Source organism: Leptodactylus fuscus, chromosome 2 (assembly GCF_031893055.1).
Source record: "Leptodactylus fuscus isolate aLepFus1 chromosome 2, aLepFus1.hap2, whole genome shotgun sequence".
Lineage (NCBI taxonomy): Eukaryota > Metazoa > Chordata > Amphibia > Anura > Leptodactylidae > Leptodactylus > Leptodactylus fuscus.
In genome coordinates this window covers 254,604,065-254,616,123 of record NC_134266.1, presented here as the reverse complement: position 1 = coordinate 254,616,123, position 12,059 = coordinate 254,604,065, and the positions used below count along the sequence as shown (strand labels likewise).

Genomic DNA, 12,059 nt, shown 5'->3' with positions numbered 1-12,059 from the left:
GCACCCCCACTGATCAGCTGGTTACAGCACCATACATAGCTTAGTGGCTGCACCTGGTATTGCAGCTCAGTCCTATTCATGTGAAGGACATCAGTCACTAAGCACTGCGGTCCCTGTGATCAGCTGATCGGCGGGGGTGCTAGGAGACAAACACTACAGATGTGACATTCATGATGTATCTTAAGTATTCCATATCAAAACAAAAAATCCCAGTATAACCATTTAGTTCCCATAAACACGTCTGTACATTAGACATATTTCCCGGTCTGACCCTGATCATAGCGATCTAAGACGGTGGGCGTCCATTCCTCCGTGCAACTCTACGGTCCTGTATTGTATATAGTGTGGACAGAAAAGCATTATAAATCACTATGGCACAGGGAGTCCCATCTCCTGCTGTCCGATTTATGGTCCAGCTTGCCCGGTATGAATAGGGCCATAAGGTGTTCAAGTTTTCTATGAGCTTGAACTAGGGCAGGGATTGTAGAGAAACTGGCTTGCTATAACATAGGCCCTCATGCGTATATATGTGCCTGTAACCAGATAGGAAAAAATAAAAAAAATGACATTGCAAGCTCTAATGGAACAATGTGAGCAATAACAAGCCGGGTAGCAATATATACCTAAAAAATACACCAAATATAATAGAACACTGTGCACACCACATCACTATTCTATGAACCTAGTTACGTTATGTGCAAGAGCATAAGCCATTTCTTTATAGACTGGCGAGGCCTTCACGATGTCCCATCTGTTCCTGGTCATTGTCCTCTTTCTCCTGGGGGGGCGCTGTCATGGCTGGATGTACAAGGAGGGCTCCTCTGGCCTCCTGTAGTATGTCTCTGGGAAGTATGGACGCCTAGTATCATACATATCTATAAGGTGAGGAGTCCCTCTCCAGACATACAGGTGTAGAGTGCTCAATCCAGCCAAAACATGGACTGAGTATCACGGCTGCAAACCCTGTGGTGTGAATGCGCCCTTAGGGAGCCTTCACACGGAGTAAACGCTCCGCTCATTCTCAACGTAAACTTGTTCAGAGTGAGCGGCGTTAAAACAGATCCCATTGATTTCTATGGGTGCCGGCATACGAATGTATCACATTGAAAGCAATAGGTAATAAAAGCCTCCCATTGATTTCAATGTGATACATTCGTATGCCGGCTGGGATCTGTTTTAACGCCGCTCACTCTGAACGAGTTTACGAACAGCATGAGCGGAGCGTTTACTCTGTGTTTACTCCCTAAGACTAGACAGTCTAAAGCTATTGCAGGTTTATCATCCAGCACCAGTCACTGTGATAAATCTGGCATATATTCAGACTGCCTGTAAGCTTACACGGTCTAACTTTTAGGAAATCTGGGCCTACGGTCTTAACTCTGGACAACCACTTTGTATTCACCCAAATCATCATAAGAAACTATGGCCCATGTTTGCAATTTTTCTGCATAAATAGGATTTGTGTTGCAAAAAAAAAAAAAAAAAAACCAAAAAAAAAAAAAATAACTGCAACTTTAATATCTGCAAAACCCTAGCCACTTTCCCAACAATGGGTAGTGCAATGGGCACGGCCTTAAAGGGATCCTATCATTCATACACATTTTTTTTTCTAGGTACCACGTCGGAATAGCCTTAAGAGAGGCTATTCGTCTCCTACCTTTAGATGTCTTCCCCATGCCGCCGTTCGTCTACAATCCCGGTTCTTGTCAGTATGCAAATGAGCTCTCTCGCAGCACTGTGGGCGGGCCCAAGTGCTCAGACAGCACTGAGGGCGTCCCCAATGCTGCGAGAGAACTCTCTCCAGCGTCGCCTCCAGCTTCTTCAGCAGGGTCATCTTCAGCCTCTTCTTCCGGCAGTGGCTTGTAACTTCTAGGCCTCGGGCAGAGCCAAATGTGCATGCCCACAGGCCACGAGAAACAGCAGCTTAAAATACTGTGTAAGCGGCCATTTTTTTGTGGCCTGTGGTCATGCGCAGTCTGCTCTGCTCAAGGTCCGAGGCAGCGCTGGAGAGAGTTCTCTTGCAGCATTGGGGACGTCCCCAGTGCTGTCTGAGTGTTGGGGCCCGCCTCCAGTGCTGTGAGAGAGCTAATTTTCATACCGAGAAAAACCGGGATTGTAGGCGAACAGCGGCGCGGGGAAGACATCTACAGGTAGGAGACGAATAGCCTTTCTTAAAGCTATTCCAACACGGTACCTAGAAAAAAAATTGTGTCTGACTGATAGGATCCCTTTAACCCCATCAGATTTATTGTCAATTGCACCAGAAATTTTACATAAATGACATAGAAAATGTACGCTAGATATGAACCCTGTAGATGTAAGGCCTAGCAAGACCCAACAAGCCACTGCAAGACTAATGGATGTAACGGCGATGACACCACCGAGCTCACCGGGTCACACGTTATCTGACAATATCACTGTTTAAACTTGGGTGAACAGGGAACATGGGGAGACCTGGGAACACTGCAATGATAGCGACACTGCAAGCTGTTTGTAAAAGAACATTTATGGGGTGGACAAACACTTTATGGCATGCCTAAACCGTGAGATGACTTTTCAGGATAAACAATGCCATGTGTGTACAAGAGCGACAAGACTATTTCTGGCCATTAATGACTTTTAGCAGTCTGCAGATGGGAAAATGCTCTCTAGTATCCAGCTGTCCCGGAGCTGGTGGGCCGAAACAAGCCACTAGGTCGTATCCTATGAATAGCACAAGGAGAAAACAGGAGATCCCGCTCTGTCACAAACATGATGGACAACGTTATAGAGAAGTACCAAGAAATAAAGCCTTTGGATCATATAGAAGGGTAGAAATATCATTTTATCCCAGACAACTCCTTCCCGTTTAACTATGGTGGGAGTTGGGCGGCCACCATAGCCTCCGGGTGTCTGCCGCTTTAGACAGTAGACACACAGCGCTAATGTCCACTATCGGTGCCCGCTGACCGAGGCGCCATTTTCCCGGGTCCGGGATCACGTTGCCATGACAGCAGGGAGTCTTGTGAAGGCTCCCTGGCCTGTCATTCTCTGGCTTCTATTGCAGGCTACTCTATGTCTCTACTCTATGTAGCCTGCAATAGAAGCCCCGGTATTTTGCAATGCAGTCCAAAACAAAAATCAAAAAAATGCCGTCGGCAGAAAGGGGTTGATATACATTTTGTTCCCACCAATGGTTTAGGACAGGGGGTCAGCAACTTTCAGCACTCCAGCTGCTGTGAAACTACAACTCCCAGCATGCTCCATTCAGTTCCAAGAACAGTAAAGCAAGTGTGCATGCTGGGAGTTGTAGTTTTATAACAGCAGGAGTGCTGTTTTTTGAGTCTATTTTACCTCAAAAAAAAAAAACCGCTCCCATGGATTTCAATGAAAAGACAGCCAATTTATTTTTTCAGTGCTGATTTTTAGCTAGCATCTTGGGTGGTGGCTTTGTCTGTCCTGGGTATTTAATGTCCATTGCTCTCATCCTGTAACAGAGGAGCAGCGGACATTAAAGGGATCCTATCATTAAAACTAATTTTTTTCTGTCCAACATGTAGAAATAGCCTTAAGAAAGTCTATTCTTCTCCTACCTTTAGAAGTCTTCTCTGTGCCGCCGTTCGGTATATAATCCGGTTATCGTTGGTATGCAAATGAGTTGTCTCACAGCACTGGGGGCGTCCCCCAATGCTGCGAGAGAACTCTCCAGCACTGCCTCCATCTTCTTCAGGAATGGGTCTTCTTCCGGCGGAGGCTTCAAACTTGTAGGCCTCAGGCTTAGGGCAAAGCCGACTGCAAATGCCCGCCGGCCACAAGAAAATGGCCGCTTACACAGTATTGTAAACGGCCATTTTCTTGTGGCCGGCAGGCATGCCCAGTCGGCTGCCCAAGGCCTAGAAGTTTGAAGCCTCCGCCAGAAGAAGGCTTGTTCCTGAAGAAGATGGAGGAGGCGCTGGAGATTTCTCTCGCAGCATTGGGGACGCTTCCAGTACTGTTTGAGCGCTGGGGCCCGCCCCCAGTGCTGCAAGAGAACTCATTTGTATACCAATGAAAACCGGATTATATACTAAATGGCGGTGTGGAGAAGACATCTAAAGGTAGGAGAATAGCCTTTCTTAAGGCTATTCCTACCTGTTATTGAGAAATAAAAAAAGGGCATCCAATGATAGGATCCCTTTAAACAATAGTAGAGTGAACCAAAGCCTTATGTGAATGGAGCTTGAAAAAAAGTAAAATTATATATGTTTTCAGTCGCAGCAATTTTTTGCAACAAATCTGCCTTAAGAATTCATACATGAATATGGTTGGTCACATTGGTTCTAAACATTACCATTATACTAATGTGACGGGACCACAAAGCGCAGGGTTAGAACACCTCCCAGCAAGTATCCTAAGTATACATCTATCAAGAATAAAATTGTGGATATAGGAAATGAAACGTGCAAATTAGGACTTTCACAGCCACCTCTGGAGGCCTTTCCTGTAGAGCAGAAGGGCATGGCCCTGGGTTTCACAGGCCGCTCATTATAGCTGTGGCTGGAAATAGTCCCGACATACCAGAGCGGCACTTCCTCTCTATTTATATACAGGAATCCTACTCTCCCAGCGCCATTTCACCCCATTTCCCTTCATTATGTGTGAATGGCCAGTGTTACCCACGTGACCCAGACAAGGACAATACTAAGAGATGTGGCCTAAGACAAACCCAAGAGAATAAAAGGGCTCAGATTTGTCCTCTATAAAATATTTGATAAAGTTTCCTAGCCAACATGAGTCACCACCCAGCTTTCTATGACCCCGAAGGGAAAGAGGAGATGGGTCAGAGTCTGGAAAAACTGGGAATAAGCCATCATGGTTGTTGCCCAATTTGTCTGAAAAGGTATAGAACGAATATATACTGTAACAGAGAGAAAGACACAACAGGTAAATCTGACAACTACAGACTAGTACGGGGGTCAAGTGGGTGGGGCAAGACCAGAAAGCTCCACCCCCTCAGGACACACACCATGAAACACCCATAACAGGGAAATGCTCAGAAAAAGCCATCGTACAGGACAGCTATAGAAATGTCATCTAAACTTAAAAGGTCCTTAATGGGAATATAGCAACAGATTTTTTTTTTTTAATTTATTAAAACCAGATCATTTTTTCTTCTGACTTCTTTTTTGATTGGACATTTTTTATTCTATTTTCTGTACATGACTCTGGGGGTGGCCATCTTGCCTGAGCTTCTCCTTTGCTCTGTTACCAGCCTTTATTGATAGGCTTTACCAAATAGTCATGGCTATAAGCAGCAATAGTCCGGACTCATTGGGGACCATGGGTCAGTGGTAGGTGTTATCTTCCATTGTAATCATGTATTTGATGTAAATGATGAGACTGCTGCAAAGAAAACCCTACAGAATTGGCAAGTGGCAGTCTATTATTAAGCTTAGTAGCCACAGTGAAAATGTCAGGGTACAATACTATGGAAAAAAGGAAAGCACAAAAAAAAAATAAAAATAAAATAAAATTCTGGGTCAATTTTCATCCATGGGGCATCTGTCTCCTGAGTCTATTCCAGCTATTTCTTGAAGACCATTCACATAGTCCATCACAAAAATGGACAAGAGAATGGGGCAACACGGTGGCTCAGTGGTTGGCACTGCAGCCTTGCAGCGCTGGAGTCCTGGGTTCGTGTCCCGCCAGGAACAACAACTGCAAGGAGTTTCTGTGGATTTCCTCCCATTCTACAAAAACATACTGATAGGAAAAAAAAAAAAAAAAAAGTACATTGTGATCCCTATATGGGGATCACAATCTACATGAAAAAATGGACATGAGAATGTCCCACAGATTAATATTGTTCTGAAAACATCAGTTTTTCTTGTTTGTGTGAATAAGGGCCAAGGAGCCTGCACATGTTGCAGTACAGGCTCTGTGTCCGTATAACACTGCAGGCATACAGAGGTATAGTAGAGGTCACCGTTACTACAATCCTTATAGTACCGGGTCACTTTGCACCCAACCTTCCCTTCGGATCAGCTAGATTCATAGAACATTCAAAAAAAGTTGAAGGATTTTGAGGGTTAATAAAACAGGGCTGCTTTCTTCCAGTAAAAGGGCCATACAAAGCTGCAGAGTCCTCAGGTCAAACCACCAAGTCCTCTATTTATCCACAAACGCACTCGGACTCCTTCGTAAATGACTGTCAACCATAGTCAGACAGAAGATGTAAAGATCCTATAATTCAGGAAAAATCTAGGAATTGATTCCTATGAAAGAAAGTTTATAACAAACTATATCTAGTTATACAATATCATAGTATATCATTAATAGCAAACAATTATTTCATGTTAAAGCCGAAGTTGGTCACTTTCTTCCAACTCCGCAGGCCTGGTGCAGCATGTGCCCATGGGGTGTGGGAGGGGGAATAACACTACATATTATATGGCATGGGTTACACAAGCTCTTTTGGTCTGAGGACCACAATGTCAGACCAATGCCTGACAAGTACACTGCCAGGGATTCCACAAACAGTATCGACCATCACATGTATGAAGGATGTCAGGACTGTCACCTATAGGGGGTCTTCTCCCTTGTTCACACTATAACAAGGTGCATCTATCTCCACTTTCCTGTCACTACTACCATAGACACGGCCACCATCAGGCTTGGTCACGGCTCCACCTTATCTACTCCTCTCTAGAGGGCCGCGTAGGGGGTCAGGAGACCCCAATTTGCTAATATATGGCTACACCGTGCACATGTATTATTACTTGCACATTTCCGTTCCTGCACTATGAGCCCCTCGCAGATAAGCGCCAATTCACACAGCTTTTCTCAGGGAGCATTACCTAGAAGACCAGCTGCACAGTCCAGGAGACAGTCCTATATAATGGACAGGTCTTGGTCCGCAGACCTCAATACACAGTATTATAGTCATGGATGATGCCGGGAGTCACTATTACTGTATGGGGCAGTGGCTCTGCATCATGGACAACTATGATAAATATAAATGGACTCTGTTTTGGACTGAGAAAGCCAGGGCTGTGAGGTTGGTAGGTAAAAACACTCCAACAACTCTATTCCTCAGTCCAACTCAGATTGTGTCCTTCATAAATGACCTCATCGCCTGTCCCCACAGGTCCTATGTCTCAGGCCGCTATCTGGGGGCAGAAGTCCCACCACACGTGACCATTGAGGCCAATCAGTACCTAAGGTGGGAGGTCCAGGTTCTTTTTCTTAGACTGTGACGACTATGTGAATATAAGCTTATTTATGTGCGCTCCTGATGCTATTTGACCCCGAATACTATTCATGGCTAGGAGATATTCTCTTACACTCGCAGCCACAAAAACAAAATGGCCACGGGCATGTGCAGTCGGCCTCGGGTAGAAGTTTGACCCCAGCGCCGGAAGAAGACGCGGAGAGAGGCCGTTCCAGACAAAGATGGAGGCGGTGCTGGAGAATTCTCTCACAGCATTGGGGACGCCTCCAGTGCTGCAAGAGAACTCATTTGCATACCGAAGAAAACCCAGATTTTTCCCGACCGGCGGCACAGAGAAGACATCTAAAGGTAGGAGAAGAATAGTCTTTCTTAAGGCTATTCCTATGTGGGACAAGAAAAAATTCATTTTAATGATAGAATCCCTTTAAAGGGGTATTCCAGTAACATAAACTGATCCCCTACCTACTGGCAGCCGGTCACACATTACACCTCCACTACATTTACTTCTATGGGAAGGCTGGAGAACATATGGCACAGTTGAGTATATGGAGTACAGTCCACGGTAATGTCCAGCAGTCCCATAGAGAATGAATGGAGCGGCCACGCATTTTCGACCTTCTGTTCCATTCAGACATGGGTACACGGTATCCCTATTCTTGTGATCGGGAGGGGATGATCACCGATCAGAAAGTTGTCCTTCCGATCCTATGGCTATGGGTAACTGACTGCAATAGTAGGGCGAACAAGAAGAAAACTGAAGAAAAAATAAATTAATTATTGACAGATATGTTTGCTAAGGGGTTAGGAAAGTATTCTCAGGTATATATAGGAGGCAAGACAATCCTACAAAATGTATAAGGTATAGACGCCAAGCTGCATACAGTCAGGTGATAGCTTAGGGTTATAGTGTGAATACCTGCATAGATTATGTGGCGGAGCGCGCCGATGCTTTACCCGCACACTATCAATGAAAAGCAAACAGCTGCTAAAGTGTCGGCACAGCTCACTCCATAGCCATAAAGTACTGAGTATACAGAGGCGGCCATTTATGAGCACAGCAGTGTATACAAACACCGCCATGATGTGCACGGAGGAGGATATCATCACTACCTATTATGTACAGTAGCAGATGCTGGCGCTGACACAATACAAACAAGACATTCGTGTTTACTTGCGCCGTAGTTTCCGCCGTCTTGTTAAACTTTTTGCTGCAACGGCAAACCATAGATAAATGGCAGAGTCTTCAGGCTAGGATCACACAAGGGTAATATGGCCAAGTGGCCGAGAGGAGTCTGCTGACCCAAACTCATGGTATCTTAGGGATCTGCGATACTGCGAGTCCAAGATCTGGAATGGGCTGCAATACCAGTAATCGCCACTAGTAAAAGTAGGACAAGTGAGCGGTGCAGTGTAAACAATGCTAGGGGCTGAGCACTCCAGATAACAGCTGATCTGTGGGGGTCCCGCTGATCTAAAACTGATGATGTGTCTTAAGCTGGGTTAACACAGGAGGTTTTTGGACCGGATTTTGACGCAGAGGACGCCTCAGAATCTGGTCCAAAAAACGGCTAGCCGGGACTGGATGCCGATGCAGTGCATACAGTGCGTTGGCATCCGGTCGCGGCATTCTGCTCCGAATTAGGCAGAAATGAATGGGCCTAGTCAGGAGGGAGTGTCGCGCCACGCACATTCGCAGCTGAAGAAAAGGCATGTCACTTCTTTTTTCCACGAGCAGGAACAAACTGTTCTCTGAAAAAGGAACCCATTGAATTCAATAGGAGGCGGTTTTTTGAGCCGGATCCCACATCCAAATCCGGCCCAAAAAAAAACCTATTTGAAGCTGGCTATAAGGATAGGCCAACAATGTCTAAGAGGTGGATAACCACAGACAGAGGTTCACACCCCGGTCACAGACAGATCCTTCATATGACAATCTGGACACCGCTGTGGACTGGGTCTTACTGCATTATCCTAGGACTAGGTTCACACAGATACGTCCCCTGTAAATACACGTCAAATCTACAGCCCATGCATGTGAATTAGGTTTTTGCAATCCTGTTCTCAGAGCATGTAGCACGCTACTAATACCAGGTGGATTCTGCAAGGAAAAGCCAAGGATTAGCAAAACTGAATGACAATAGGGCTAATCCTCACACAGTACTAAGGCAGTGAAAACTGCACATCTGCAACAAACCCACAACAAAGGCCCAGGGTCAAAATCCACGTCCATGCCCTACAAATACTGAGAGAAAGGTGCTGACACCCCATTACCTACAAAGTAGCATCTGCTGCAAAAATGCAGTCATCAGGGTAAGAGTATAGACCTGTAGAAGGTATGTCATTAGAGATGAGCAAGTAGTATTCGATCGAATACCTCCCCTGCATAGTTATGGGTGTAATCAGTCGAATACCACGCGGTAAACGTAGCAAAAATGCGATTCCCCTCCCACCTTCCCTGGTGCTTTTTTACACCAATACCTATGGAGGGGAGGAATACTACTCGCTCATCTCTATATGTCATACATGGGGCGAGACTACTGTGGAGATTGGGGCCGAGGTCGGGGGCAGAGACTGGTTATGGCCATTCTCACTGCATAAAGGAAACCTGTCAGAGGGCAATAAACCATCCACAGGACCTTATAGACGGGCGGTTTAGGGTCCTAAGTACCCCAATGCTAATATACTGTGTGTCTAGTATACAAGGAAATATAAACCCTTTATAGCTACGCTTTGGCTTCAGTAAAGTGAGGTGTACGTCCCAGGATTCAGGTAAGAGCTGCGCAGGAGTCGGGGGCAGCAAAGAGGAATCCTACGAGACTCTTGAGTCCGATGGCTAACTATAAAAGGGTTTAGGTTTTTTTCATGCCCCCATTTAGGTGTAACTTTAAAGGACTTGTCTGGCCCCAAATTTATTTTCATACAGATGACCTATGTACAGGATAAGTCAGTATGTGATCTGTGGGTGTCTGACACACGCACCCCCACAGATCAGATGTTTCAGCAGCAGCTAGTGTACAGGGAGTGCCTATATCTCCTATTCATGTAACTGTTCAGCGGTGAACCCGGAGAATTGTTGGGCCGCTCCAGTGCCTAGATCCTACTGGAACATCTGATCTGTGTGGGGTCCAGGTGATGAAATCCAACAGATCATATACTGATGAATTATTTTTTTTTGTTGTTGTTGCATATAAATTTTTGGATATAGCTACAAAAGGAAACCTATAGGAAGTTCTTATACTTCTACCTCCTGCTCCATCCACTCCTGACTTTGGCTCAGAAAACCGCAGCAAAATCTGTCCCAACGTTATTCTGCGGCTCAGCACAAGTGCGACAAGACTAAATGTATATGGTTTTGGTTATACTACGATTGTGCAATAAACACACTTTTTCTAATAAAAATCACTCGCTTAGGTCACCAAATTCCGAGCGAACGCCAACACTTAATTTTCCAATAACGGAGCTATAGGAAGGATTTTTTTTTTTTGATTGTTTTAAAAGTTTTTCCAGGCTCTAATGCATTTTTCATATTGATGGTCTAGGTCAGGGGTAGGGAACGTACGGCTCTCCAGCTGTTGCAAAACTACAACTCCCAGCATGCATACTGGCTCTGCTGTTCTGGGAACTCCCATGGAAGTGAATGGAGCATGCTGGGAGTTGTAGTTTCACAGCAGCTGGAGAGCTGAAGGTTCCCTACCCTTGGTCTAGCTACAGGATCTGATCGGTGGGGGTCCTACCTATAGACCCTTAGAGGTGTTATAAAACCAATGCAAAAGTACAGTTTGTGGACGTAAGTGGGATTTTAGTAAGACCCATACATACCTCAGAAAGGAAAAAAAACAAAAAAAACTTACCTAGGGCATATTATGACATCAGGACGGGCACCGGGTAATGATATTATATCCTGGTGCCAGAATACAACTATTCCCAGCATGGCAGCTTCATACTGAGACACTTCCGGTCTAATGCCCACTCAGGCCAGTAAAGTAACAAATGTATCGCAACGTATCAACATCCATAGACGTAACACTGTGTACAACCGATACATAACCCATATGTAGAAGTGCCGATGCAGATTTGCCATCCCGTATGACACGTGACAACCCATCAGAAACGGGGCGATCACATATGGGGTCAGCGTTGTCCCCCGAAATCCGTCACAGGGCCAGAGGAACAAAAAACGGACCGCAACGGATTGACTAGAATGTCTTTTCCCCCCCAAAACCGCCAGACAAAAAGTTGGGCTTGCGGGACTTGATCACCTGGCGACGCAAACGTGAACTGAGCCTTGGTCTGCAAACTTTGCACAAGTGGCCGATCACCGGTCTCAGGTGCGACATTTCTACCTAAACTATCGGAAGAAGTTTCCAGCTGTCAAGTCTGCACCAAACGTAGGAAATTTGCAACTTTCCTGTTACAAACACATCACGGTGCACGGAGATAAAGCATTGACGTATAGATCATAAACTTTTATACATAACCCCCCCTCCCAAACTCTCATTATCTGCACCCAAAATGTGTTCAGCACCAGCCCAAAAAGTTTCCAAAAAGTGGGTGCAGGTGCAATACACGGCCCAGGGGTCAGACAAGCGGACAGATGTAGCAGAGATGGGTTTGTCATTGCACCAGAGACTTTGCAAGGAAAAACTAGGAGCCACCCCGGGCTCTGCTGCATCAGGAGTGTGACAGAGAGGCCTTTATGTCACACATGAACTAACACAAGCCAGACACTACACCGCCGCCATCATGAACTTGCCTCCCCCCTCCTCAGCCCCCTGAGCTGGATTAGGATACCCAGCACCTAATAAAGTTGCCCTCATCCCCGACTACTTAGCGTCAAAGCGCAACGTCACGTCACAAAACAAGCGCAAAA

General features: G+C 45.6%; 1 protein-coding gene across 1 annotated transcript in view; it reads right to left on the bottom strand.

The window, feature by feature from the left end:
- RDX (radixin) overlaps window positions 1-12,059 on the bottom strand; it is a 64,607-nt gene that overhangs the window by 52,312 nt on the left and 236 nt on the right. The window lies entirely within an intron of this gene.